Source organism: Acipenser ruthenus, chromosome 18, assembly GCF_902713425.1.
Source record: "Acipenser ruthenus chromosome 18, fAciRut3.2 maternal haplotype, whole genome shotgun sequence".
Classification (NCBI taxonomy): Eukaryota; Metazoa; Chordata; class Actinopteri; order Acipenseriformes; family Acipenseridae; genus Acipenser; species Acipenser ruthenus.
This window is the reverse complement of record NC_081206.1, coordinates 20,658,953-20,681,988: the sequence shown is the minus strand read 5'-3', so window position 1 is coordinate 20,681,988 and position 23,036 is coordinate 20,658,953. Positions and strand designations below refer to the sequence as shown.

Below are 23,036 nucleotides of genomic sequence, written 5' to 3'. Positions count from 1 at the left end.
GGAGTCGAGGTGAAGGGCGTTCCTTTGGAAAGAAAGCTGGCAGCAAGTTAAGACATACATAAGGTTCTGCTTAAAATATTGCATAATGCATGTGTCATCCTGTTTGATCTGAGCCCCAGAGGAAAGAAGCCACAGAGTTGTGAAAGAACACTGCCCTCATGTAAACAGAATCTTTTTATAAACCTCTGTTTTGAACAGAAGTTACATCCTGCAATTTTTCTAAGCGAAGATAATATATTCAGACGCCCCTTTCGCATCTCAAATCAGCAGCTTTCATTTCCTCAAAACATTTCCTGGAAAAAATAATAAATCTTAAAAAATGCATATGGTATCATTCACAGACTAAACACTAAAATCCAGTATAGACAAATAAATTATTTTACACAAAAAGAGGCTTTTTTATCCAGTTCAAAACATGAAAACAAAAATTACAAAAAGATTAACTGCGATGTATAAAGAATCTTTAAATGAAGCACACACAGTGCTGTTATTTTTTAATGTCTTGAAAATTGTAAAACCAGGGTAAGTCATGCAAACGTGGTTTGGATCTGGAGAACCATAGGGAGTGCTGCACTGGTCTTTTCACTGCTGCACGGTTATGAAGGAAGATCGGCTGAGGATAGTTGCTTTATTATGCTTCAGGGACCACTACTAGTGAAAAAAACCAACAAGTTTTGGAGCATAGATTATATATATATATATATATATATATATATATATATATATATATATATATATATATATATACAGTGCCTTGCAAAAGTATTCAGCCCCCTGACCAATTCTCTCATATTACTGAATTACAAATGGTACATTGAAATTTCGTTCTGTTTGATATTTTATTTTAAAACACTGAAACTCAAAATCAATTATTGTAAGGTGACACTGGTTTTATGTTGGGAAATAGTTTTAAGAAAAATAAAAAAAACTGAAATATCTTGCTTGCATAAGTATTCAACTCCCACACATTAATATTTGGTAGAGCCACCTTTCGCTGCAATAACAGCTTTATGTCTTTTGGGGTAAGTATGTACCAGCTTTGAACACAGTGTCAGAGTGATTTTGGCCCATTCTTCTTGGCAGATTTGCTCCAGGTTGTTCAGGTTGGTTGGACGATGCTTGTGGACCGCAATTTTCAAATAGTGCCACAGATTCTCAATGGGATTGAGATCAGGACTTTGACTGGGCCACTGTAGGACATTCACTTTTTGGTTCTTGAGCCACTCCAATGTTGCTTTGGCCTTGTGCTTGGGATCATTGTCCTGCTGAAAGGTGAATTTCCTCCCAAGCTTCAGTTTTTTAGCGGACTGAAGCAGGTTCTCTTGCAGTATTTCCCTGTATTTTGCTCCATCCATTCTTCCTTCAATTTTAACAAGATGCCCAGTCCCTGCTGATGAGAAGCATCCCCACAGCATGATGGTGCCACCACCATACTTCACTGTAGGGATGGTGTGTCTTGAGGCATGGGCAGTGTTAGGCTTGCGCCACACATAGCGCTTTGAGTTTTGGCCAAAAAGCTCTATCTTGGTCTCATCTGACCACAAATGCTTTTCCCACATCGCAGCTGGGTCACTCTCATGCTTTCTGGCAAACTCCAGACGTGCTTTCAGATGGTACTTTTTGAGTAAAGGCTTCTTTCTTGCCACCCTCCCATACTGCATAACAAAGTGTTATGCAGAGCTTGATATGGTTGACTGGTGCACCATTACTCCACTCCCAGCCACTGAACTCTGTAGCTCCTTCAAAGTGATTGTTGGCCTCTCTGTGGCTTCTCTCACAAGTCTCCTTGTTTGAGCGCTGAGTTTTGAGGGACGGCCTTTTCTTGGCAGTGCCTGGGTGGTGTGATGCAGCTTCCACTTCCTGATTATTGATCCAACTGTGCTCACTGGGACATCCAAACACATGGATATTATTTTGTACCCTTTCCCTAATCTATACATTTGTATTACTTTATCTCTAACTTCTGTAGAATGCTCTTTGGTCTTCATTTTCCTTCAGATTCACAGCCTGACCAATGATCCTTCAACAGTGGGGTTTTTATTCAGAAAATGTGACAGCAACTTTAATGGTTCACAGGTGGAGGCCAATGGTAAGGTATTTGTGTCCTTGTTAGAGCAATTTCTTTCATCGGTGTAAACTGGGAGCTTCCACAGCACAGGGGTTGAATACTTATGCAAGCAAGATATTTCAGTTTTTTATTTTTCTTAAAAGTATTTCCCAGCATAAAACCAATGTCACCTTACAATAATTGATTTTGAGTTTCAGTGTTTTAAAATAAAATATCAAACAGAACGAAATTTCAATGTACCATTTGTAATTCAGTAATATGAGAGAATTGGTTAGGGGTCTGAATACTTTTGCATGGCACTGTATATATATATATATATATATATATATATATATATATATATATATATATATATATATATATATATATATATATAAAGTGTAATACAACAACTGTGTAAAAAGGGGTCTTTATAGATAGGAGAATGTGACAGGAATGACGAGTGGTGATGTCACGGCAGAAGCAGGAAGGACAACTGACACCAGGTACTGCAGTTCAAAAAGGCTTGCGCCGTTTTAATTAAAAAATAAATTAAATATTTAAACAAAAATAAACACTTGCTCGCAGAGCAAAAATAAAAGGTTTAACAAAAACAAATCACGAACACAAAATATATAAACAAAGGTCAGGCTGGGCAAATAGCTGCCACTGATCCTTTTACTTTCGTTTCGTTTTGTTTCTCTCCTCTCATTCTCTCCTCTCGCTCCAAACACCCACCTTGAGTTGGAGAGCTGCAGGCTTTTTATAACAGGTGACCATCTCCCGATTAGCAACAAATTAAATCACCTAATTAATTCGGGAGATGGCCACCTTCTGCACGAGTTTTTAAATACCATGTGGATGGGGCTTCCCATCCACGTTACTAAATAAAACGGCTACGCCGTCATCTATACATAAATAATAAATCCTGCGGCGCTCGCCGTCATACATTTAAATATAATAAAACAAATCATAAAACAAAACAAATACAAAATACACTGCACATGGGCGGAGGGGACTCCGTTCTAAAAATAAACAAACAATATGATTAAACAGCAGGGCTTTTCTTCCGCCCTGCTACAGAGAATAATAGAGAAGAATGGATGCACATACAGACCATAAAAATGCGTGGGGAAAGTTTATGAGCTACTCTTAAGATGTAAAAGCAGACAGCGCACACTGATATCCGGCCCACACCTCCACCCACTCCTCCAGCTGACATTTCCATCTCAAAACTCCCTCTCCCTTTTTGTCTTTCCGATTCATGATCACAGGGCCAAGAGCAGCTAAAACAGTGGTTTGGCAAAAGTGTTTTTTTTTTTATCTGTTTTCCTGTCACAAGACTCCACAACCCCTTAGACTAGAAACCACTCTGTATGTGGCCTCTATATATATGTAGGCCATAGGCCTCAAGGAATCCACAGTTCAGAGAGGTTCAGTTTACATACAATTATGTCACTATTTCAACTATTAAAATGTAGCCTTTTTAAGCACCAATAGGCCCTATTTTAAAGCAGGTGCAAATGGAAATTGTCACACAGAAATACATTAATGTTAGTGACAGCTTTCTCATTAATTCAGTGGGATATTCCTCTGTAGTCATCATCTTCCCCTTTCCCCTGGCCTAGACCATTTTAAATTGTCTTGTGGGATGTTTGCTAACTGGTCCTCAATTTCCCAGTAGGAGATGCATTCTGGGATATAGATAATTCAAGTCAATCACACAATACAATGCTTCTCAAAGTCAGATAAAGCTTTGCTTCCTGTTTTTATAGTTTCTATGAAAATAACTACCTAATTTAATGCACATTGGAAAACAATATTGCATGATGCAGTTCCTTTTATAACTTCATAACATGCCTACTTTATTTCCAAATATCTCCCACTAAAGTGACATGAAGGTGCATCTTTGAAGGGAAAAAGGCTGTCCATGTATTAGTCACTGTAGTAAAGTAATAAATACAGGTCTGGCACCATTTTTAAAATGACCAGTGACTTTGGCTTTGTATGACAGCATTGTCCATAAAATTTTTAAAAAAAAGACAACCGATGTAACCCGAAGCAAATTCAAAATGTTGTTTTCCAGAAAGATATTGCCTGAAAACACCCTTTGAAGTTGAGTAATTCTCTACTGATAGCAGAATATTATGTTTTATTAAATACAATCAGAGCTTGGCCATTTAAGGTGAACCTATCAAAAATTCTATTTTCCACATAAATGCGTAACAAACTGATTCAACAGCATGAGAGCAGATCTGATTGACAATATTGTTTTGAAATTCCCAGAACTTTAATGCAAAGAAATACATAAAACAAAAAAAACAAAGCTGACTTGCACTTGGAATGTTTAAAGTCAAGTACATATTACTGAAATCAAAGAGGGAGGTTTTGAGAATTTTAATTAATCAGCGGCTTTATAATCAAAAGAAAGGGATTATTAGTCACCGCTCATATCGGAAAGTTCAGCAGTGCCAGGCTGTGGAAGGAGTTGTCTGGATCCATCGTTCTCCCCCCATAAAACCTTCTGAGGCGTCTTAAAATGAATCAAAGGCTTTTAATATATATAGCGGGAGTAACTGCAGAGTGAATAATCAGGACAAGGAGGCTGCATATTGATGGGCAATACTGGCTTTGACCAACAAAAAATCGCCAGCAGGTTTATTTGCTTTAGAAGTAGACCTTGGCTGTCTAGAGTCACAAATTACATGTTCTGAAATATATATATATATATATATATATATATATATATATATATATATATATATATATATATATAAACTGTGAATCAGCTCCAGTTCCATTGATTCAGGAACTGCAACTTTTTAAAATATTAGTCCTAGTAGTATATGTCACAGGACTGAGTGAGCACAGGATGTGTATCATAAAAAATGTCTCAGCACTGAGAAGCCATGAAATTGTGAGTATAGAGAATATAAATATATACAAGAAGTTCATGGGGTATAACTGGGGTGAAAGGTAATATACTTTAAAAGGTTACTGACTTCTTGAACCTCTAAAGCCTCTTTGTCTCTCAAAATCCTGAAATGCCATGACACTCACCACAAACTCTCAGCACAGAGCGAAAAACAACTAAACACTAACATGAAGTACCATTAACTTTCTCATAACAAATTCTACTGCAGGCTTGCACTTGGTCTAAAATGAACTGATACATATCATACATGCTTTAGTTTAATAACCCAAAGGCATTTCTTCAGAATCTGGATTCTGAAAAATCCCTTTCTTCAGAATCAATAGAGTGCATGTCTTGTCATGGATTAAGTTAGCTTTCAATCAAAATATACTGAATTTAAACTTTTTACATTACTATCTTGGAAACAAAAAATATAGGAAAAATATAAAAATGTGATCTTTTTGTTTTTATTGAGTGAAGACTGTTTACACAATGTTACAGCAAGTTTAAAACATACCTGTACATCACAAGGGGGATTCTCAAGTGGTTCACTCGGTAAAGGCATGACCACATGGTGTGCATGTTAGGGAAGCGCAGGTGCTGTATAGATGTATATGAAATCAGCTGGGATTACATTATTGTACAGCACTACAGTAGCCCCTAATGGACAGGTACCCAGCGAACACCTGACATCCACCATCAAGCTCAAGGGTGTAAAAATGCGATTGGCCTAGCAGTGGGATCAGAGGAGGTTTTTAGGGGAGTTGCTGTTATGAGGGAACATAGCTGGACACTGAATTAGTTAAATCAAATGGGGGTAAAGTATTTGGATAATGTATGATGTTTATTGCCAAAATATGTGGCACACGTGGCCCACTTGCAACCGTAGTTGTGTTTTCCACGAACACCCATTGGTGAATGGAGCCATAGCTAGCTGATCACATGACATGTCACGTGACCACACCAATTTACATATATTACAGACTCATTTTGTTTCCATTTTCAAATTGTTTGTCCAGTGATACAAACATGCCAGTACAGGACAGTGTCATTGATCTGCAGTGGGGTCTGAGCGGGGGTAAAAAGGGTTAACCTTAGTAGACTGGAAAAATGTGCATGACGGGGATATGTCCTCTTGAGTTCAGTCAACTCTAACGAAAGCAGACAGTGCAAAGCGGCCACGAAGCAGACATAACAAACGGAAACATGGTTTAAATTTCCCTGCCTCTTAAGAACAGAGTACTATCAACCACCCGCCTCCCCCAAACACTATACCATTCCAATGTAAACAGGCTCTTTGAAACATGACTGCATTTCTCAGTATTTACTTACAATACTTAATTGAACAGAAAGCTATTTTGTTTCAATCAAAATCCCTTCCCTATCCGTCATCTTAAGAAGCTGTGATGTAATAATGAAAAAAAAAATTAAAATAATGTTTTTGTTTATTTGGTTTACTCTTGGATAAGCCCAGCTGGAATGGAAAATCTTGTTTACAGTGGGGTCCTCTTACAATCTTACAACCCAGTTTGACAGGGGGAACTGAGGCTCCAGGCATCCAAGTTGTCTAAATACCGGTGTTTAGATAATACAAATTGAACTCAAAGGCTGATTTACTGTTATTATTACAAAGTCTGCCCTGTTGTATCTATTTCTCTTTGTGTGATAAGCAAAAAAAGGGTCAGGTAAAAAATAAACTAATTGATCTATATATTTAACAAGACATGGATGCCCAAATGGGCCTTAACAGACAGTGGGTGTATTATTTATGTGAGAGTTTTACCCTTTCAAGCGAGTTTCCAGCTCATCATTATGTCATGTGCAATAAATTAGGATGGTACGATCTTGACAATGGGAGATTGTTTCATTGGCTTATAATTATCTGGAAATGCTCTGCAAATCAGACGCCAGCTTATTAATGTCACTACTTTAGTGCAGCTCAATGCAATTATCTCTTACAATCTAATAGGAAACTGCAGCTCTCATTACCCGAGAAGCAGAGAGTGGGAGAATGGTGCTTCTCATACACAATGTCGCTGACCAACACAGAGCATTGGTCATCAAAACCTCTGAATGGCTTGCTATTGTATGAAATTCAAACTATACGCAACAGTTCTTTTTAATATGGTGAAGCATGTGGCTTTGATTTTTTCTGATGTATTACCCTTTTCAAAACAAGCATGGGCCTAACATGTACTTTTTTTTTGCCAGAAAAAAAAAAAAAGATTAATTCAGAAGAATCTACTGATATATTTACAATTTTAATTAAATACATAAATCAATAAATAAATTAATTAATGAATTTAAGTAAAGCATCCAGTGCAAGGGTAAATATGACCAACTCAACAACAGTGGTTGTATACCCTGGCACCCCTGTAAAATTGGCAGATTTGAATTTTTAACGTTGATGTTCTGTTTTTGTTTTGTTTTTTTTGTGAGGGGGTATGTTAATTGAATATCACTTTTGTCTAAACTTTGAATTGTTTTAAAAATAGCGCAGTTATTCCTTAAGCAGAACACTTGTTTTCATTTAAACTGGCACAGTTGTACCCTGTCAAGGTCAAAACTGTGGCCTGTTATCGTGATTAATTCACCATTAAATTACAAAATTACTCACATGAACTTCCTCTATCCCTTTTTGTACCTACTTCACATTTTCTACTTTTTTTTTTGTTCCTGATTTGGTTTTGTTGAGTTTTCTTAAATACATAAATAAATAAACCCATAAACACACCAAATCACCAGTTTCATACATGCTCCCTAAGGCAAAGCATTTTAATTCAAACCATTCAGCTGTCTTCTGTTGGTATGCATGTGTATTAAACTGGGTGTTTGGGAAGCTTAGCAGCTGTTTCAGTTTTACATTTGGCTGGGAACAGCAATTATAGAATGCCTAATGATTCTGGCAAACTCCCATAAACCGGTTCAGTGGCAGTGTCTCTCATTAGGCAGAGTCTGTGTTTCAGTAATTTAAAAACATCAGTGGTTTGGTGTGGAAGTGGGATTAAGTGGGAGCCAGGTGGTCGGAGGTTCTAATCTCTGATTTGGATTACACAACACTGTCAAAAGCACCAATCACAGCGTAACAGCCTTGAGTTAACATCAATTCCATACATCGTCTGAATGCAAGTTGTAAGTTAACCATTTCTATGGTACAGTCAGTGAAGTGAACATATTGTTTGGCAGTACTTACTGTAAAACAAGTAGTAAACGGTCCTTCCATTCATTATATCCTGATCTTTGTACTCTGTGTAATTAGCAATGTTAGTCATTATCAAATCACTACCGATGGTCAGCATTTATAAAGCTTTAGGTTTGTATTAAGTGTACTTTTTAGGGAGACAGATATAATTGAGAATAGCAATGCTGGAAGTTTTTGGGATCTCTATAAGATGACCATTACATGTTAAGTAGAGTAAGTTCTTACAGTAAATTGGTTACACTGGAATAAGCATTACTAGCTAATGTTAGGTTTTAATCATTTTACTTTTTAAATTGTATAATAGTTCTTGAAACAAAGTGCTGGAATTCGTTTTTTTTTTTTTTTTTTTAATGACAGCAATATGGTTCCTCCAGCCATGTTCCAGCTCATTTCAAGCTGTTTACGCTAGCCGAACATGCTGTGAATGAGACTCAATTTTACTGCCTTCATTGCAGTTTCCCAGAACATGTGGCATCCTAGAAGAAGAAGAAGAAGAAGAAGAAGATCATCTTTGATTTCCATCCTCTTCCATGTTTAGAGCTATTAGTAACATGAAAAAGTCCAATGTTAGTAAGACATACTGACAGACAGACAAACATATACCCACAGATCCAGATACTTTTAACACTTGTACTAAAAAACATCCTTGTCAAGTTTCATAATAATTGGATAAGCGTTTGTTTAAAATATCTGTGGAAATGCAAGTGTGACATACAGATATATGGTCAGACAGACATACAATCTCCATATACCACTGGAAACTACAATGGGGTTAGTGTGTATTTTTGTTACTACTGATTTACTAGCAAAACTAGTTTGAATTCGTTAATTTAAGCGTTGGATGAATTCAATTAGATCTCTATTAGATCTCTACAGTCAGCCAAACATAATCTAGTAGATCTTTAGATACACTTCTACCAACAAACACTACACTCAGGAACCACGCAGTTACATTTAATCAACCTACACTCCTGACAAACATGAGAATAACGTGGGTTTGGCAAGCTTACTTTGCAGTGTGAAAATGAGATGATTTACCTGAGCACCCCATGCTCTGTGAAGGAAATCTTATTTAGAAAGTTGTCACAGGATGCAATCAAACTAGGAAGTGAATATGTACCACAAGTCTGAACATCTAATGTAAGAGTGAATAGCAGTAGCTTTTGGGTCAAATCTTATCGTGATCACAGACTCAATCTGATGCAAATGTAATGTATAGACACACAAATTACTGCACACACATACAGAGGGTCCTCATAATCATGTAATAACCACACAGTACATGAAAAGTTCAAAATCTTCATGTGACATCAAAAGTTTTTTTGGATTATAGCCAAATGCAATCTAAAACCTCTATTGTAGGCTAGGAGTATATGGTGAAGAGCCACGTTTTGTGTGTAATATTATATGTATTAAGCCCAACCAGCTGTATCATTAAGTACAAGACACTCTCTTAAAAATGATTCTCAGTTTCTAGGGATAAAACTAAGTTGAAATCATAAGCAGAGAAAATATGCTGCATGAGATCTGTAAAAACAAGGCAGGCACAGGTTATGAGCAGCCCATTGTGGTGTTGAAAGTGAGGTGTGAACCGGGTGCTTTAAAAACAAATATAGATGATGTGTTTGTATACAGGTGTGCAGCTTTTACAGGAAGATGCTGTGCAGATACGCAGTAGAGGAACGTTCAGTAGAAGGCGTGGTGTGCTCAGCGTGGCGCCCACAAAAACCACAAGCTTACTGACACAGTGGCAGCTTCTCTCTCTCTCTCTCCCCCTAAAAAACAAGGTTAATTTACTCACTACTTCAGCAAACTAGATTCATACATAAACATTCTAACTAGCAGTTTGACTTGTGAGATAAAAAGGGATTTGTCCAAAATAAACAGAGACTGAACTGTCATACTTGAGATCTTCTTATTTTATCAAGACTTTTAGTCTTAATGTGGTAAAGGTGAAAAGGTTCCTTGACTTTTGTAGATGTATTTCAGGTATTTTAAAACATGTTACACTTTTCACAAACACACATAGGACTGCTGTCATGTCTCCCAAAAGAATTACCTGTAGTCAAACTATATATTCAAGTCCAAGTCAAACTATGGGTACAGCACTGGTAAAGATATAGTATGTATATGACTATTATAGGGATTATTCAGATGTAGAATACAGTTTCTATTCATAATTTCCTTTGTCTTAAATAAAATATTAAAAACACTTGATTTTGTGAAACTGGCTTGTAGCTAAACCTTTATGCAGATTAAAAGGAAAGTAATATGCAGTGTATATAGTATATCCTATTGAGTTTAGATCACTTAATTTCAGTGCCTGAATGATGTGTAAAACCACTGTCCAATATAAATCTGTTTTAAAGTGTACATAAGGACCTTTTTATTTTATTGTTCCCATGTTTTGCTACAACTGTTTACATGAATTGTGTGTACTGTTTAAATTTGGACCACTTTTTTAAACTTTTAAATTGCATTCCCTGCCTCAAGATGCCCACATGGACCTCTCAGAACTACATTTCCCATCATCCTCCTGCTCACAGATGTAACTGAGATGGATTTACCAGTGAGCATGAGGATGATGGGAAATGTAGTTCTGAGTCATCCATGTGGGCATCTTGAGGCAGGGAATGCAATGTAAAAGTTTAAAAAAAGTGGTCAAAATGGTAAAAATAATAATAATAATAATAATTCAAACACAATAAAATAAAAAGGTCCTTATGTACCATTTAATATGCTGTGTAGGTATAATTTTGTTATCATGAATCCGGCAGCACCTATCGAAATATAATCCCCATATTTTACGGCTAGTAGTTTGTACCACCTGGATCTGGTATCAGGTATCTGGGACTGCTGTGCTATCCAGGCCAGTTGTAACCCCCTCACCAAGGTAAAAGACAGGCCTTCCAACCTGAATTAAATGTTATTGAGCTCTCCAAGCACTAAAGACTTGGCTTGGGACCAACGTCCCCCCCACCTGAAAAACATGCAGTTTGCAACTTGGTGCCTAAAAGCTCCCCGTCTGGTCTCCAGATGCTGAAGCTAAAACTTAAGGGAGGTGTTTAAAATCTGATAAATGCTGGGATTTTTTTCTGTTTCCAACAGTTTAAATTGTCTATAATTTAACACGCACACTGAAGCTAATTTGCACTGGGAATCATTTATTTTCTTTAATATTATTCCCAGAATTTTGAAACGGCACTAAAAGGGATTGTGGCAAAGTGGCTAGTGAAGGGGAACAGGTGTAGCGGTGATGCGATGCAGGAGTGACAGGCAGACAACGGTATACAGTGGGAAAAAGTGCTTTATTTATAATCCAGGTCTGGTGACCGTCAACTAATAAATCCCCGGCTATACACACCAATGTGTAAAGCACGGGGATAACAAAACAGGGCACAGTCCCGAACAAAAATGAACACACGGTCACCAGTCCTGGGTGAGTGCAGTCGTACTAGTGCTTAGTGCAAACACAAGTATTTCGTGACGGTTAGTGCAGTGGTGCTCCGGATTGTGCTGACCCTCGGCGACAGCTCCGGAGATGTGCTCTAACTGTCTGGTGAAGTAAAACACAAACAATTAGCACACAGACAAACACAACACAAAAACACGTATCACATCTCTTTTATTATTGAGAGCTCCTCTCTCAGTCCTTCTCTCTCTCGAGCTTTACCCAAACGAAGGAAAAGAACAGCGTTACCCTGGCCCCTATATGTAATCCCGCATGATATCTAGGTAAACGGTTGCAGCTGCCTTATTACTTGCAGCTGCCCTTCGTTTACCTGTCAAATCAATACAGTCTTACAACAGAGTCTCGCTTCTTTCCAGGCTGACCCACTTCCCGGTCCCGGAAACGAACTGTCAGGCCAGCCCTTCCAGATACTTCTCCTCCCGTTCTTTAGCGCCCTCACAGGTCGGGAGGAAGATTTATCACCAGAACTCATTGTATTTCTGTCACAGGGATGTGTGCACCAAATCATTGTATCCACACAGTTTCATTGTTTTTCGACAAAGATTGCTAAGATTAGACGAGCAGAGTTTCACGTGAAGTTTCCAAGGCTTTTCCTAGCTGTGATGTCGATGGCTCAGTAGTAATCAATCCTGGGCCAGAAAGCAACAGGTACAAACCTACAGTAATCAAACAGGACTGCTGGGGCACAGTATTGCTGATGTTTAGACAGAGTTAACCAGGTAAAGCTACTCTTCCTATTGCCATGTTACAGCCGGACATTAAACAAAGGAGACCAGCTATATATCATGTAGAAATAAAGATTGCGGCTATTGATGTATTCTTCTGTTTTTTTACTGTAACGGTTTGCTTTTTTGGGGAATTGGCTTTGTATTTTACTGCATTACAAGGATTGGTATGGGTATTCAATAGATCACTTCCTCCATCAAAGAAATTTGGAGTGACCGCATTCAGACTCCCAATTCTTAGTGGTTTGATTGTGTTTTCTAATAATGTAAACCAACCGGACAAATTTCAAATCACTCTCATATGAGAAGGCAGATGGGAAAAGTAGCTACAGTATAAGTAGTACAATAAGTACAATAAGTAGTACAGCTTGGAGGATGTGATATGAACACACAAGAGTTTGGCCAAACTAAACAGATGCCAAACATTTTTTTTTGGAAGTTTGTCATTACTTGACTAAAAGGATGTGCTGCTGTTAAATAATAGCTCGACACAATAGTTTTCATCAAGCTTTTATGATTCTTGAAAAACAATGGAAATTAGACAGAACTCTTGACCTAATGTACTACTGCACTGTACTTTTAGAACCAAATCCAAAGAGGTGAAAAAACAAAACCAGGTAAGGTAACTAACTTCATGGCCCAGTTTTATTTTTTAACAGAAGTACATGAAACTGAGGTCAGCGGTACCCTGGTCACTGATCTCTGGCCGACAGTCGACAGCCCTCAGGCGAATAATAAACAGAGAGGAGATGAATTTTCTCAGAACCGGAGAAGCACTGCTCTTGAAAGAAGAAACCTGAAAAAAGGTCTAAACTGAAGCCGTCAGATATTAATCTGATTACATAAGCAGGACTGTGAATCGGATATGCCTCATTGTTCCATATGTCCCCAGCCTGAGCAGATGGAGGCAAGGGACCCTTTCCTGTTTAGAGTCTACATTCTAATTAGATTTCTAAGGTGGGTAAAGTTACAGGCTTACGGCAGCCATAGAGCACAGCGTTTGCTGAAATTTGGGGAAATGTCACCTTACCACAACCAGAACATGTATGCTCACCTAGCATCACACCTTTACCCATTAATAACAATGCAGATCATAAATCTTATGGATAGTAAAAAAAAAACAAAAAAAACATAAATAGTTAAAAATTGCTATATAACCCAATCTCCATAAGTACTGTACCTGTTTGCTGCTGTAGCCAAAGCAGGCACATGTGTATTTGTGATAGTGAAAATGAAATCATAATTTACCTAAAGTATATCCACACATGGGTGTGGCATATCTATCTGATGAGGAGTGCTGATTTTTTGTACTGGGGGGAATGGAAAACAGTTATGCAAAAAAAAATATCACATGTTTAATTTAGTATACTGTGAGTGCAGTGTTATTATGGGACAAATGCAGTGGTACAGATATGTTACACAATCTCACCTTTACCTTCCGGCACATTACATTCCAGGTGTGAGGGTGCAGTACCTTTCCTGCTGAGGTGCGTCGTAATCTGATTGGTTAGAACCACCTGGAAAGGAAAAGAGCGATAGAGGGGATATCAACATTAGAAGGAAGTCAAACCAAACTTCATAGACAGTACAATATATATAAGCCCACTCGAAACAGCGAGTGGGCTTGGCCAAAGGCCCTTTCACCATGACAGCCGAAGAGCTGGTCAGACTGACACAGCACTCTCGTCCTATCCACATAACCTCTCAATGCCCGACCCTCCTCCGAAGAAAAGGAAAGCTGACTGGTTTAAGTGGAAAACCGTAACCACCTTAGGGAAGAAAGTGGGCCAGACCCACAGTTGGAGTCTGCCCGGTTCTGAGTGCCAGAGGGTGTCTCTCGTCTGACTGAAGAGATCCAGGCGCAGCGGAATCTCCCAGGGCTGGCCTTGCAGCAGCTGGCAAAGGTTTGAAAAACAGATTCTCCGGGGCCATCTGGGGGCCAGCAGGAGAACGGTCACCTCTTCTCTCCGTACTTTCTCCAGGAAAGCCGGGAGCAACAGTATTGGCGGGAATGCATACTAGAGTGATGAACCGCTTGCAACTACAGTGGATTTATGTGCAGGGATGTCCAACGGCCTGACCAGGACCTGCGGACTACTCTGCTAGCCAAGACTGCACACCAACCTGAGTTGCATGCCTCCGTTGTCAACACCTGACAGCAGTGGATTACACTTACACTTTTGTGAGTGGCTCGTCTCCACCAGCGCAGGGCTTCCCAGCATACGGGAGACATGGTCAGCCGACGTTGCGTTCGGATGTATCCTAAAGCGCCTAAAGCGGGTGCATATGGAGTAACTCCAGCTGAAGGGCTGATGAAGCCATCAGACCCAGCAACTTCTGACACAACACCAAAAGTACTATCGCCCCCTGTTGAAACAGGGACAGGCAATTTTGAATGGCAGCCACTCTGTCGTCTGACCGATAGGCTCGCATTGTAAGGAAGAACAGAAATTAAATGGCTTTTGGGATCGTTGAGGGTGAGCTCCAGCCTCGACAGATGCTCCGTCACTATTGCCGTATGGGCCGCTTCCCCTTCCTGCGACTGGGGATTTCAACACCCTGATCCCCTGCAGCCGCAAGGGGCTAGGATGGCATCTACGCACTTTGAAAACGTGCGGGGGTCTAAGGAGAGGCCAAATGGCAGCATGAAAAACTTGACGACGCTTCCTTGAAAAGTGAAGTAGAGATATTTCCTGTGCACGGGACGAATAGGCGTGAAGACGTGAATACGCGTCCTTTAAGTCCACAGTAGTAAACCAGTCACCCGGCCGGACAGACTGGCGAATGTGACGGTGTGCATAATACGGTGTGTACGGTGGAGAGCACCCAAGTGTCTGAGGTGCAAGTGCGCCTGAGCCGCAAGCCTTCAGGGACCCTGCTGGGGCTGCTGAGGCTGAGGCGGAGCCCATTGCGGGGGCTGCGTGGGGTGGCATTGGAACTGCCTCCGAGATTGCTGCTGTGTTGGAATCCCACGTCCGGCTCCCTCCCGTCATTGCAGGTAGGCCCGGCTGTTAGCTGCCGCGGAAACCTGCAGGTGGTGCCCCAGGTCATCACGCAGGGCAGTGGGAATCGGAACCGTCCGAGTCACCATGTGAGTACAGGCGGACGCCAGCGTCTCGTTCTCACCCGTACCAGAGAAAAGGAGGGAAGCATTGAGGCTACCTGCCAAGACGCCTTGCGTTCTCGCTGAGAGCGCTGCAGCAATTCCTCTACTGCTGGTCCAAAGGGATGGTCAGGGGAGGTAGGGACGCCAACTGCAGTAGCTGCTTCTGAAGGAGACACCTTCTCACCACGGGCAATGAGGGCACCGATGCAGGGAGCGTCTAAACACCAAGGAGCCGAAGCACCGAAATTCAACTGGACGATGTAAACAAATGACAGCCAGACAGAGAGCTGTACGCCAAAAAAACTTTGATAACTATGTGGTGTGAACTTCAAAAACTCTGTTATTTATTTATGTTATTTATTATAAATATATAAAGTCATCATAGCCCCCAGTCGGTAATAATAGTATAGCCCTCCTCTCCAGTCCATATTTACTATATATAGAGATAGAGCTAGACAGAGATAGAGAGAGAGATATATGTATTTCTGACTAAGCAAAGGTGACAATGCACATTTATCATTATTGATCTAATTTTTAACTTCCCTTCACACGAAGGATTGACAGAGGCCCACATGCAGGGGCTCCTTACTGTATAACAAAAGAGAACTTGCCCAGCCATCATGCAGTATTCACTTGGCACAGTATTTCTTGGTTCAAAAAAAGATTATTTTTGCATTATTTTAAAATAAGCCAAAGTTGATATATACTTTTGTTTGAAAAATGCAATAATTCAATTAAATATTCATGTTTATCATTCCTGCCATGCAGTTTTAATGTCAAAATAATCCTTTTGGGGTCCATTTCAAATCCAGTCCGAATACAAAATCTTGAAAACTGCCTTTTGAATATAAAGAATATTGAGGTTGTTGCTGTAGCAGTAGGAAATATTTTCTACAACTGCCGACAGACATACAGGTCACAATCAGACTAAAGGTGGGGTTCTGGCACAGAAAGATTCTGTTAAGCCTGAGAAAGTGGAACATTACATTTTGTTTTGGCTCTACTCTGTGTTTTGATAAAAGCCAGTTGGCACTGTTATGTATGTGAAATCTGTTTCACCTACATATTCCCTCCCCCTGCCATTACCCAGCAGATCAATTGATGACAGATAAAGTTAGCATAGCTTTCAGTTTGAAAAGATCAGGAAACCAAATAAAGTGCCTGAGTAATGTTTATATTAAAGGCACACTTTTGTATAATAGTAACCCCCCTTATCTCAGCAGGATTAATACAGAGTTAAAGGCCAGTGCTGCTTGGATCATTAAAATCAACCCCCATAGCTGGTACTAAACAAGGTTAAAGAGAGTTCTCAGTTTGCAAGTCTTAGAAAATCTGTTACAGTTTTATTTCCTGAGTCAAAATGAAAATACAGTTTTGCTAGAACATGTGTTTCTTTCAAAACTGCAAATGTAAGACCCCTGTAGCTGGATTCTTACTCATATATTCCATCGGTATTATATTATTTGATTACTAAATCTTTAAAATGTACAGTTAGGTCCCACAGGAAACACATATAGCATTCTCACATAGATAAATCAGTGGGTCCTATTCACAAAGCTGTACCCCAGGGGTATTTTCTTAGTTTATACTTTTTGGTATCCATGAAAGCTTTCAAGATGCTTCCTGGTTAGCAAATTGTATTTAATACATCAAAACATACTTTAAAAAACACAACATCATTTAATGCTTTGTGAATAAACATAAACAAGAAATAGCAATAAAGAAAATATTCTACTTTATATTAAAAATACTCTTGGTATGCATAGATTTTCTAATTAAGGGTTATTTTTCACATTCCTGAAAAGTCTCAGGGAAAGGATTCATATTGTTTCCATTCATAAAAACACCAGACGAGAAACTTTCGCTATTTCAGACTGCACTTAGAATTAAATCTAGTAAGAAAAAGTCCCTTCTTGGCGTTTTAGTGCTCTGCTGTCTTTTTTTCAGATTACACTGTTCAACCTTTTGAGTTTTTGATCTGTTTTCTTTTTTTTTCTCTTTCTCTCTGTGATTGAAAACGATGCTTCAGGCCTACCGAATAAAAAGGCACAGTAACCACAAGAGATGCCCTGGCAGCCAAAGGTATCAATTTCAGAGTGCTAAGATTACATCCAGGAAGAGGAAATTAGGCGGTTTAACACCTCCTGTTTCACCTCCACTCCATTCCAGCACTGCTGAACTTTGGAACTGTTTTGAGCAGAGGCTTAAACCAGTGACCTCTGGAGATCACAGAGACACAGAGGGAACTACACTGAACCAAATACCCTCTACAACTGTAAAGCCCCCACCTTTGAAACTGCAGACCCAGATTTTTTTTACCAAAAAGAAAATAATAAGGAGTTGAATGAGATTCTTGGCATTATTATTATTATTATTATTATTATTAATTTCTTAGCAGACGCCCTTATCCAGGGCGACTTACAATTGTTACAAGATATCACATTATTTTTACATACAATTACCCATTTATAGTTGGGTTTTTACTGGAGCAATTTAGGTAAAGTACCTTGCTCAAGGGTACAGCAGCAGTGTCCCCTACCAGGGATTGAACCCACAACCCTCCGGTCAAGAGTCCAGAGCCCTAACCACTACGCCACACTGCTGCCCCTGCATGAAAGTGCAAGCAGGAAACAAGTGATATGATTTAATACAGTGAACTGTTGGCTCTGATTTACAAAGCTGGAACCCAATGTGCTAATTTGGACTTCCGTGTTTTTGAAATGTGAATTTACATCTTAAGAAAACAAATACAAACCACTGAATCAAAAGATCAAGGTACAGAGCAGTGGTCGGCGAGCCAAAAAAAAAGGAAAAAAGAAGTAACAATTGTGATAGTATGTTTCTGTAACCTCCAAATAAATATTACTAAAATAACATAGCATCTGTGTTGCATCTATTAAGAGAAATTAGTTTAGTTTAACATTCCGATATATTGTAAGTGAAACGTAACTCAAAACGACTCCCAACGATGACAGGGTTTGTTGTACAGCTGAAAGACAATTTTAGCCCTCGCTTTGACAACTCCAGCATTCCCAGGTACGTAATCGTTTTTGTCCGTGATCCGTTTTCAATCAACCCCGATGCTGATTTCTCGTCCCATGTAAAGCAAGTGCTTCCCGCAATCGATGAAGCAGCAACTAAAACTAGTATTATATTTGCAGGCATTGTCGTTGCTGAAAACTGAATTCATTAACAAAGCAAATCTGGAATCATTCTGGTCCGCCTATATATGTCCAGACAGCTACCGCTGGCTCTATTTGTGCTATCCATGTTCGGATCTACTTACACATGCCAAGTGGCTTATTCCACAATGAATGCAATATTAAAAACAGATGCATGAAACAGGCTGACACAAGAATCTTTGGAGGATTGTCTACGTATCACCGTCGCGTCTATCACACCTGGTGTTCTAAAGCTGATCGCAGAACGAAAGTGCAATTTTTCTCATTAAATTTGTCATAACTCAATGAAGCATTTAAAATAAAAATGTATGTTACTTTTGAATTTTATTTGATGTTATTCTGTGTTCCTGTCTATGTAGGAAAGTGCCATTTCACATTGAATTTGTCATAATGCAATGAAGCATTAAAAAAAAAAAAAAAAGTATGCTACTTTTGAATTATGTTTAATGTTATTCTGTGTTCCTGTCTATCATATGAGGATTCCAGTACCATAGTGAGGCATAAATGTATCATCACAATCATCAAGTACTGTACTTTAGAATCGATATTGCAAAACATTTTTCTGCTTACTCACAAGAAATATATGAAAGTCATACAGAGAATCCCCCACAACAGACCCTTTGCGGTAATATTAAAATGAAGTTCCGCTCTCGCTCAGCCTTTGATACAGCCCTGTGGGCTGTCATTTGCCGACCACTGGTGTAGAGGATAATGCAATATTAAATGTGTATTATACAATGGCTTGGATAAATTAAACACTGTGATTGGCTGAACAAGATCACATGACTGTACAATTAGAATTGTCTTACTGCACGGCTAAGGGCTAATCACCTCTGAAGATCAAAGTGCATCTGGGTCAGCAGCTTAAAAAACTAATTTCTCGCTGGTCAAATTGTATATATTTTTTATACTGAAACACAAAGAGAAAGGAAATGGAATTGTAAAAAAATGTAAATGACAATCAATTTTTTTTGCTTTAAAATCTCAAAATCTTGATCGCTTCGACCATGGCGATGGTTACGGTAAAGCCCCGGGCTGAATATGTTACAAATAAAAAAGTTAAATACATGACAGTAATTGCAGACAGCAGTGTGTATTATAATGCAGTGAGCAGTTCTGTTCAGGTTGACTGATGTGAAAAACAACATTTTGCTTTACTGCCTCCCTGAGAAGTTAAACTAGTGTTGAGAAAAGACACAGGCAGCGCATTTGGAGGAATAAAAACATAAAGGTGATTTCAAATGTCAACTTTACTTACCAAACTGTATAAAACATGTAAGTAAGCAGTACTCTCTCTCTCTCTCTCTCTCTCTCTCTCTCTCTCTCTCTCTCTCTCTCTCTCTCTCTCTCTCTCTCTCTCTCTCTCTCTCTCTCTCTCTATATATATATATTGTAATTTTCCTCTACAGGAAAAAAAAAACATATTAAAACTACACTTAATTCAATGAGGGATTGAAATAGTTAACATTTACTGAACGCCGATTATGGGACGTAAGAAAAGTAAAAAAAAGTTTAAAAAAATAAATAAAAAGAACTTCAAGTCACACAGCATCTATATTAAGTCACACAGCATCTATATTACAGAAACCAAAAAGTCACATGACCCCAATATTGCCGCTATCTTAGGTCACAGGTCAAAATGAAGGATGCCGTTAGATTTTGCCCACACAGTTTTTACAATACTGAAAATTTTAAACTTTAACAGTATGAGATAATAGCAGTAATAGTTGCAGCAGCAGCTGGTTGACAAACTCATACAAGCTCCCCTTACGAGGATTCTTAATAAAACACAAAGATGTAGGTCTTTAAATTCAGGCCCTTCATTTCAAAATACAGTGTATACTCTGGGGAAAAATGATCACCATGATGTTATTGGATCCTTTTAGCTTTATTTCAATTTTCATGTTGGGTTTTGAATTCTCACATTTAAAACCAAAGCCAATGTATGTCTGGGATTGAGAATATCTGGTCAATAATCATACTCAAGAGGCAAAAAGAAAAGAAACAGACAGACTAAGACAGAGGGAGAGAAAGCAAATAACTTTCTGGCACGCGACCAAACTACACAACGAGCGACTTGTAGAAACAAACCACCCTCCCTTATCCTTTTTTTTCTTCTAAAAACAAAGCCAACATCGGTTTCAATTCTCATAAAAAATGAAGAAGAAAATATTCATGAAAGGAAGTGAGAGTGAGGCAAGAGAACAGCTGGCAATGATTTTTTTCTGGGTCAAAGGAAACCAAAAATATCAAATAAGTAAACCGGCTACGCTTGATATCAGATTTGGCATGACATAACCTGCGATAAACTTAAAAAAAGACTAATAAAACACTTAGCTGTGTTACCTTTTATTTAAAAAAAATAATTTTAAAAATATTTCTTTCTTCACATTCGTCTTACAGCTATTTTGTTGGCAGTGGCTTGTACCTTTTGCAAAACACGTGTTTTCCCACAAAATGTAAAAATACACAATATAATCCAATGATATATATATATCCAGAAAATGAGACAGCAACTTTAATGGTTCACCGGTGGAGGCCAATGGTAAGGTAATTGTGTCCTCGTTAGGGCAATTTCTTTCATCGGTGTAAACTGGGAGCTTCCACAGCACAGGGGTTGAATACTTATGCAAGCAAGATATTTCAGTTTTTTATTTTTCTTAAAAATATTTCCCAACATAAAACCAATGTCCCCTTACAATAATTGATTATTGATTTTGAGTTTCATTGTTTTAAAATAAAATATCAAACAGAACGAAATTTCAATGTACCATTTGTAATTCAGTAATATGAGAGAATTGGTCAGGGGTCTGAATACTTTTGCAAGGCACTGTATATATATATATATATATATATATATATATATATATATATATATATATATAGCCCAGCCAGAAAAATCTACAGGTTCCTATACCAGTTCACAACATACACGTCTCTTACCAGTGTGTGTATACAGAATATGTATGTATATTGAAATCAATGTGTATATAAATAATATTTATCTCATTTAACTTTGAAAACATTTTAATTTATTTATTACCGATTGATATTTGTACTTAAACATAATCTGCTACTCTACATTTTTGCATTAACTGAATAAACCATGCTGGACTGCTAAAAATGTTTAAACTGTGTCCAAAGTAAAAGTTAGATGCAGTTTTAAAGTCAGTACAGTGTTCCCTCGTGATTTCACATGTTGGCAGTAAACTATATTTTACTGTATAAGGGTCCTTTATTTCACTGTTTTCAGTACTTCTGGGTTTTTTTGATGTTTAAGTCAGATAGAGAAATAAAGAAGGTGACTGTCATAAACACATCAAGCTTATACAAAGAGTTGGGGGAAAGAGGAATGCTGGTGATGAGGATCTCTCCAGTAATACAGGAAGACACATTCCACGTAGTTTGTGGGGGTGCAGTGCTGCTCAGTGATAACCATGACAACGATCTTCTATTTCTAGGATCACCCTGGCAGCAGTGATCTAATCTCAAACACACACCATGACAGATTTCAAACAGCGTGCTTGACGAAACACTTGGATGTCAGAGGTCAGAAGCAAAAATGATTCGATATATTTATTCCAGTCACGAATGTTCTGGAAAAACATATGTTATTTTGCTACGCAGTTAAGGGCAACATAATCCAGAATGGTATCAAGTATAACTTTTACTTACAAAATAAGGGCCTATTTAGCTTTCAGAGAAAAAAAAAACATTTAAGAAGAAAATATTTATTTAACTAAATTGTTTTGATAATTAACATATCGTCTATGTTGTGAAAACAGTAGACTGACAGCCAACTGCTAATGTTACAGAACTAGCACGGTTTATAAAATTAACCTCTGTCAAACACACCATAGCCAACACCAGGATATTTTATAAACAGATAACGCAATAAGCTCATAAAGTGCCATGCAAATTCTGCATTTGAACTACATAAGGAATCTTATTACTAGAACTAAATATACTAAATATACTATGATCCTTAAATAGATCCTTGTAAAACAACCTACCTGTATACAATCCTACAAACAAAAGTAAAATATTTACCAAAAAAATAACAGTACACTTTTTGACAAAATTAAGTTAAAAGTCAATGAGAGAGCAAAGTGTTAAATCTGGAAGAAATCTAAAGGGTTAACCCAGCCCATAATTGGGTTGTTTATTTGAACATATTTTTCTTTTGGCTCTTATCAAATATTGCATGCGGACAAGGTGATGCGTCTCAAAGGAATTCCCACGCATTCCCTTGGGCTCAGGGTGCCCTTCATGTGCAAACCTGACTCTCAACACACTTCTAGCATGAAGCTGGTTAAGAGAGCTGCCCAGTGCGCTACAGCAGAGGAGAGACATGTGCAGTGTCACAGAACTGAAAAACACTCAACTCA

General features: G+C 38.3%; 1 pseudogene; it reads right to left on the bottom strand.

The window, feature by feature from the left end:
* Positions 1 to 23,036, bottom strand: part of LOC117416647 (DNA repair protein RAD51 homolog 2-like) — a 121,755-nt pseudogene that overhangs the window by 54,034 nt on the left and 44,685 nt on the right.